The sequence below is a fragment of the Meleagris gallopavo genome, chromosome 1 (assembly GCF_000146605.3).
Source record: "Meleagris gallopavo isolate NT-WF06-2002-E0010 breed Aviagen turkey brand Nicholas breeding stock chromosome 1, Turkey_5.1, whole genome shotgun sequence".
Classification (NCBI taxonomy): Eukaryota; Metazoa; Chordata; class Aves; order Galliformes; family Phasianidae; genus Meleagris; species Meleagris gallopavo.
This window is the reverse complement of record NC_015011.2, coordinates 61,121,307-61,128,495: the sequence shown is the minus strand read 5'-3', so window position 1 is coordinate 61,128,495 and position 7,189 is coordinate 61,121,307. Positions and strand designations below refer to the sequence as shown.

The 7,189-nt window shown below is 43.2% G+C and overlaps 1 protein-coding gene across 2 annotated transcripts in view; it reads right to left on the bottom strand.

The window, feature by feature from the left end:
- The window catches only part of LOC100542571 (zinc finger protein OZF-like), a 1,148,434-nt gene extending 1,142,897 nt beyond the window's left edge, over positions 1 to 5,537 (bottom strand). For both annotated transcript variants that reach the window (XM_010714344.2, XM_019612427.1), the window contains exon 1: positions 5,392 to 5,537. The gene's annotated coding sequence lies outside the window, so the exon portion shown is untranslated. The remainder of the gene's footprint in view (positions 1 to 5,391) is intronic.
- Between the last annotated feature and the right edge of the window lie 1,652 nt (positions 5,538 to 7,189).

Genomic DNA, 7,189 nt, shown 5'->3' with positions numbered 1-7,189 from the left:
GTCCCATAATTCAGTACCTATGTTTCTAAAATATGTTACTAATACGTATATGGTATTTCTACTTTTCACATCAGCTATTTCTAAGGACAAGTTACAGAATACAAACACATTGTGTTCTACTTCTTTAGATCAACTGCCCTTTCCAATATGCAATGCAGAAACAACATTCCATTCCACAATTAAATTCATCAGGGACACCTCGGGGCACTCCAATTTAATCTGTATATATTGCATCATCACATGAGACCCCTAAGCTCCTTTTGTTCTTTCTCTGTGTGTGTTTTCGAATGCCAGAGTGAATGGTATAGCCAGTTGAACACGTGCACAGGTACATCCTCAATTAGATGGGATTGTGGACCATAACATCTTCCCACTGCAATACCACCAGAGATCTGCTCTAGGGATTCCCAGCCCTGAACAGTTCCCTGCTAAATCTTCCATAAGATTCAAGGTTTCACTGCATAGGGAGAAATTCCCTATAGGTCTGGTAGCCTTCACACCCTGCTTTGAGAGGCAAGCTGTATGGTTACCTATAGCCCTGGAGAATGCAGGAGGGACTTTGGCATCCATCTCAGGTATTGGAGGGAACAACAGAGAGAGTGATTTACAGGCTTCATTTTCCCAGGCAGTTTTCTCTGTTTTGGTACAGGGGAATCATGCATTGCATCCCTTGGGAATCCTTGGTCCACCCCAGTGAAAGGAGTACTACCTGAGTTACAGGCTGTCCTGATGCACAAGCACAGCAGTTGCTATGGTTGAGACTCTGGACAGTGTACTTAATCCATTCTACCCAGGCATTCACATCTCTGTACCCTGTATCAATTTCAAACATTTGTCTGAGATCCTTTATTTCTGCAATTACTACAACTGAACAGTTTTTAGGAGGATTTTCCACTCCCTCTCCCTTATTCTGGACATTCTGAGTATGATCAGGGAGTGAATCTCATACAGCTATTTTGAATCTGGCTCCTGGGTCTTTTTATGTCTATTCCAAGGCCAGAAGTGGTGTTAACAAGACCATCGGCCTTGCTAATCGTTACTGTCACTGGATTACATTGTAAGGCCTGGCAGTCTGGTTGGACAACTCCTTTAAACATACTAATCTGATCTTTTAGAGTGTGTGCCTGCAAGGCATCAAATATTCCTAGTGTATATGTCCAGCCTCGATAGGCAGTTGTCCACCATGCATTATTCCATCCATTACAAGGGGATCCCCTATTCGTATCTAATTCAGGGCACAGGTGTTTATCTTCATTACTCAATTCATCGTTGAGCACTTAGGCTCCCACGGGCTATCAGACGACAAGCATCAAATGTGACAGTCTGAGGCAATTCCTTTCCTTGTCACATTTATCCAGAACTTAAGAGGATATCATCCCAATCCCCTCTTTCCAAGCAATCAATTGATTAAGGTATTCTTTGAAATGGATTATCATCAAGATCAAGGCTACTAATTGGTCCTTTCCCCGCATTATTGTCAAATCCTGAATCTCTAAACAGTTACTAGGATAAAGAATAGGATATGCTCTGCTATAAAACATGCACACACAGACTAGACACTTCCCTACTTATACTTGGAGGAGAAATTACAGATTAGTTTATTTACAATTTATTTCTGATTTTTATCTTTAGAGGATCCTCCATGGCAACAGTTTCCCACACTTCAGGGTTAGTGGAGAATTTTACTCGAATGTAGTGAGTCCAACCTTTCTTGGCCATCCTGACAGCTGTTTCCGTTGTTAGAAGTACTTGGAATGGCCCTTCCCAGTCGGGTTGCAGCTTTATCTCCTTCCAGATCTGGATCAGGACCCAGTCTCCAGCTTGGAATGGATAAATCGGAAATTCCAGAGGTGCTGCTTATGCTAACAGTCCTCAGATCCTGAGAGATTAGTGAGGAAGACAATCCGAGTATATAGTTTTTAAGAAACATATCTTTAGTTTCAAACTATGGTATCTCATTTTTCTTTCCTAGAAATGGTAACCCAAATAACATTTCATATGGAGAAACCCCCACATCCTTTCTTGCTGCTGTCCAGATTCAGAGAAGTACTTGAGGCAAGTGTTTGGTCCAAGGGAGTTGAGTCTCTAGGACAGACTTAGTCAGATGTTTCTTTATCGTCTGATTCATTCTTTCTACTTTTCCTGATGACGATGAGTGCCAGGGGGTGTGAAGTTCTGTAAAATCTACTTGGATACTTTGGAATGGTCAAATTCCCAGCTCTCTTCCCCCTCCAGGTTGATTTCTCATAGCCTTATTATTCACTTTCCGGCATACTACACACCCCCTACAGACCTGTTTACCAGAATATGTATCCCTATGCTTACATATTTCCGCAGAACAGCATCACACAGAACTTGCACTCCCCAATGACTCCCTTGATGCAAGATGATTAAAATTTCTCTTGTCACTGCCTTGTTTAATACTTCTCTCCCATCCACCTTCCCTCGGACTCCGTGGCCCCTAAGTTCCTAAAGTTTCCTTTTCTTTTTCATGAATATTTGTTTTGGGAAGGAGGTGATACCTCAGGCACAAGATAATTCATAATAATCGTTGATTGTAAAGCAGCCTCATGGGCTGCTTTATCTGCTGCTTGGTTGCCTTGGGCAATGATCGAATTCCCCTTCTGATGCCCTTTAACATGCACTATTGCAATTTCAGTGGGTAGCAGTAAATTTTCTAGTACTTGTCTGATTAGTTCTCCATGAACTAATTCCTTTCCTTTACTATTGATTAATCCTCATTCCTTCCAAATTTTTCCAAAACTGGGTATCACTCCATATGCATACCTTAAATCAGTATATATGGCTCTCTCCTCCTCCTCTCACATTTGCGAGTGATTTGGAACCACTGGATGTCATTTCTGTACTATTTCATTAATTCTTCTCAGGTCTTGGACTGATAGATAGGAACCATCAGGTTTCCTTACTGGCAGAACGGGGATATTGAAAGCCAACATACGTGGTCCCAGAGACCCATCCTTCAGTAATTCTTGTATCACAGGTTTAAGCCCAGTACGTTCCTCAAAAGGAATTGGGTATTCTTTCTGTCTTATGGTCTCGTATTTTTCTTGCAACTTTATTTTTAAAGGAGTTATTTTCAGTTCCCTCCCCCCCCCATTCCCTTCTTTTACCCAGACCACGGGATCTATCTCTCTCTCATCAGCCTCAGTTAACACATTCATTGATACTACAATTCCCTCCTGACAGATTGTTATTTGTATTTCCAATTTCATCATAAGATCTCTCCCCAACAAATTAGTCCTTGCATCAGGCACATAAATAATTGTCCTGTTATTGTCCTATTCCCTAATCTCAATTCAGTGTTTTCAAAAAACGGTACTGTCATCCCAATCCCCTCTACCCTCATTGTCTTTAGAGTCTTATTCATTAATTTGAGTCCTGACACTTTATGAGCCAGCGATGATCAAGCTGCCCCACTATCAACTAAAAATACAATCTCCTCCCCTTCAGGTCCCACTTTCATATTTACCAAGGGCTCCTGGTGGGACCAAATTTTCAAGAGTCCCTGACACCCCTATTCTCAATTTAAAACATCTAGTAACGTCTCCTCTCTCTTCCACTCTGGGCAATTTTTCTTTATATGTCCAAGCTTACCATACCTGAAACACCTCTTTTCACTATTTTCTGACTGAGGCCTAGATCGATATCCTTGGAATTTTCCTTCTCTCTGCCACCCTTCAGGGCCCAACCTTTCTTCTATTTTCCTTTCCCTATTATCCATTCTTTGTTTCAGTACCCGATCAACTGTGGAAACTATTAACCTAGCCTTCTGTTTTTCTTCCTCATTTTCCCTTTTAACATATACCTTCTGAGCCGCTTGTAAGAGCTCCTCCAGGGGCCTCATATTCCATCCTTCTATCTTTTGAAGCTTTCTTTGTATGTCTGGCCATGCCTTAGTTACAAAATTCACCTTAAGGAGCCCTTGGGCTACAGGATCCTCCGGACTCATTCCTGAGTATTTTCTCACCCTGTCTCTAAGCCTTTCTAGAAAATCACTAGAGGATTCATCCTTATTCTGCTGAATTTCAAATGCCTTAGTGAGATTCTGTGATTTAGGCACTGCCTCCTTAATTCCAGATATCTCGCAAATCCTTCATGTTTTGCCGATGTTGTGCATTATTACAGTCCCAGTTAGGGTCTTCCACTGGGTATTTTTGTTCTGCTGGCACCAGCCCAGGGCATCCAGGGGGAATATTCTTTTCCCATTCTTGCATAGCAGCTTGCCTGATCATAACTCTTTCCTTTCCAGTAAACAATATACCCATGATAGACATTAATTCCATCCATGAGTACAGGTTAGGACCTAGAAATTGATCTAATTGTTCTGCTGCTGCTATAAGATCCTCAATTAAGGATTTCATTTCCTTCTTAAAATTTCTGACCTCTCCACTAGTGAGTGGGGAGTTTATATAACCTATTTGCCCCTGTCCCCGTGGGACCTCCCATTGGGTGTACATGGAGGTGTTAATGTGGTCAGTATCAGGGAAAGGAAAGTTTTCGATATGCCTCTTAAATTGTTCTAACTTTCTTCTGAGCCCAGCATGCCCTCCTTCTTGTAAAATGACTCTATGGGTTTTCTCTTGCTCTTCTGGGAGAGTGACTGTCGTCTCTTGTACTACACTAGGGTTATATGGGGGGGGTAGGTTCTCTAGGGGATCCCATTGATTAGTTCTCTTTCCTGACTCCTCTTCTTCCTGAATCGAACCTTTCTTTGCTAGCAGTAGACTGACCTCTTGTGTCCAACAAGCAGCATATTCTGTTTCTTCCTCTGAAAAGGGAGTTTTATTCTTTATATATGAATTTAAAATCTGACAAATCCAATCTTCATCAGATCCGTATTTTGGCCAAAATACCAATTTTCCCTGTAATGGCTCTCTAGGCCATATCTGTGCACAATATTTAAACATCTTTTTCCTGTCTTTGTCTCTAGTTTTGGGGTTGGTTTTCCAATTTTGAAGCATTTCTCCCAAGGGGCTATCTCTAGGCATGCTTTCCACTGCTCTCGGGAGCTCCTATTACCCATCCCTCCAGAATGCTACTGTGAACTACCCAGCTCGCAGGTTACCACACCCCGATTCTTGGATTTGGGGCCCAATCCCCCCGGAGTACTATACTCCTATCTCTCGGATCAATAGGGGTGTACTGCTGGCACTTTGTCAAGTGCGCAGGGCACCGCACACCAACAGCTCCCTCCCGAGACTCTTCCTTTCATCACCAGCACAGCCGCTTCGTCCGTCCCTGGCCGTGCCCCTCGCGGGACATCAGAACCGCGGGTCGGGACTCCGCACTCGCTTCGCACTGAAGTGCGTCTCAGTCACACACACTCAAGAGTCTCAACCGACCCCCAAGGCAAGAATTTAATTCCCTTACCTTGGTCCGTGCACGAAGTTACCGGGTCGCAATGGCCAACACCCGTGCCTACCTGCCCCTTGGCTTTTACAGAGCCCGTCCTTTATATAACAGTCTCGGTTGCCTATCGGCCGTCCCAGGGAGTCATCTCACCACCCAGACAGGACCACTGAAATCAGCAGGGTGCACCTATCCTGTCCAGGCCAGCGGGAGAGACCCCCAAGAGGTGATAATAATCCCGGACAAGCCCCCAAATTGTTGGAAATATCCAAAAAATTTTCTAGGACGGTATCTCCGATAAAGCAGATTTTTATTTGCAATTGCAATGGCGGGCCTCCTGCAAGCAGGAGTGCACACAGAAAACAGCGTTACATATTTTATTCCCTATTCCCCGACGCTTATCTCTTTCTCCCCTGGTTCCTCATTGGCTGAGTACTTTAGGCTCACACTCTTTCACGACACTTCACTGATCGTACGAGTACCCAGTAAACACAAATCCTTGCCATCCAAACACAAATTTCTTAATTATTTTATTACCTTCTAACAGTCGCTCTCCCAACACCTGATCATTGCTTTCAGATGCCTGCTTTGCAATTCAAACATAAACATAAACCTCTTAATTATTTAATTACCCTCTAGCATTTGTTCCCTTCACACTTGGTCACTGTGTTGATCATTTGTTTGTCCTTGCACAGAGATAAGCTTGGAAGGAGGATAGAGGGGAAGTACCTTGGAGCCTGCCTGTGATATCCTAACCTTCCCACAGAGTGGGACAGTCCTGCTTTGTGTAAAGGCCCTGACTCCTTGAAAGCTTGTTTAGAACACTTAAAATCTATTGCAGCTTTGTGAGAAAGAATTTGTCCCATAATTCAGTACCTATGTTTCTAAAATATGTTACTAATACGTATATGGTATTTCTACTTTTCACATCAGCTATTTCTAAGGACAAGTTACAGAATACAAACACATTGTGTTCTACTTCTTTAGATCAACTGCCCTTTCCAATATGCAATGCAGAAACAATATTCCATTCCCACAACATTTAAACCACTGTGATCTGCTCTTTTTTTCAGAAAATATTGACAGTAGCGGTGATTTCATAATCCACTTAAACATCTTTGGATGAAAGCTCTTACATGATTTTAAAGGATGTTTCTTGTGTATATTTTGTATGTCTCCAACATCATTGTAAGAGTGCTCTTCTGCAAAGAGCTTGATAGATAGAAAGCACTTTTATAAAAATTGCCCTTGCAAAGAGGAGAGAAGGAAATATTATCATCTCCATCTAAAACTGCAGTGACAAATGGTTACACAGTGGATTTATGGCAGTTGCAGAAGAAGTAGGGAAGCATGGGCAGAGACTCAGCCACACACCACTGGAAACTTTGTCCTTTCTGCATCCTGCAAACAGAAATCCCTCAGTCCAGCCCAAATGTCCCCCTTCCCCAGCAGCAGCACTTCAGAAGGAATCAGCAAGTTGTGTGGGCAGGGAAAACAAGAAACATCACAGAACAAAGAGAAGCAGCAGCCCTGTTCCCTTCCCCTGCAGCATCCCACGGGCTGAGGCGGGCTGCACATGACAGCCTGCTGCAGGACAGAAGAGCTAACACAGTCAGCCGAAGTGAACAAAAAAGTGATGGTATTTGCACGTGCAGTGACTGCACTGATCAAAAAATAGGTCACCATGCTCTGAGACGTGCTCTCCCAGCCATGCAGCAGGGCTGTACTAGGGGCTGTTCCCCTTACTCTTCTCAGCCCACTGGCAGCTGCTCCTTGCTCAGCTTTTCTCAGAGCCTCCAATGGGATTTGTGAAGTGCTG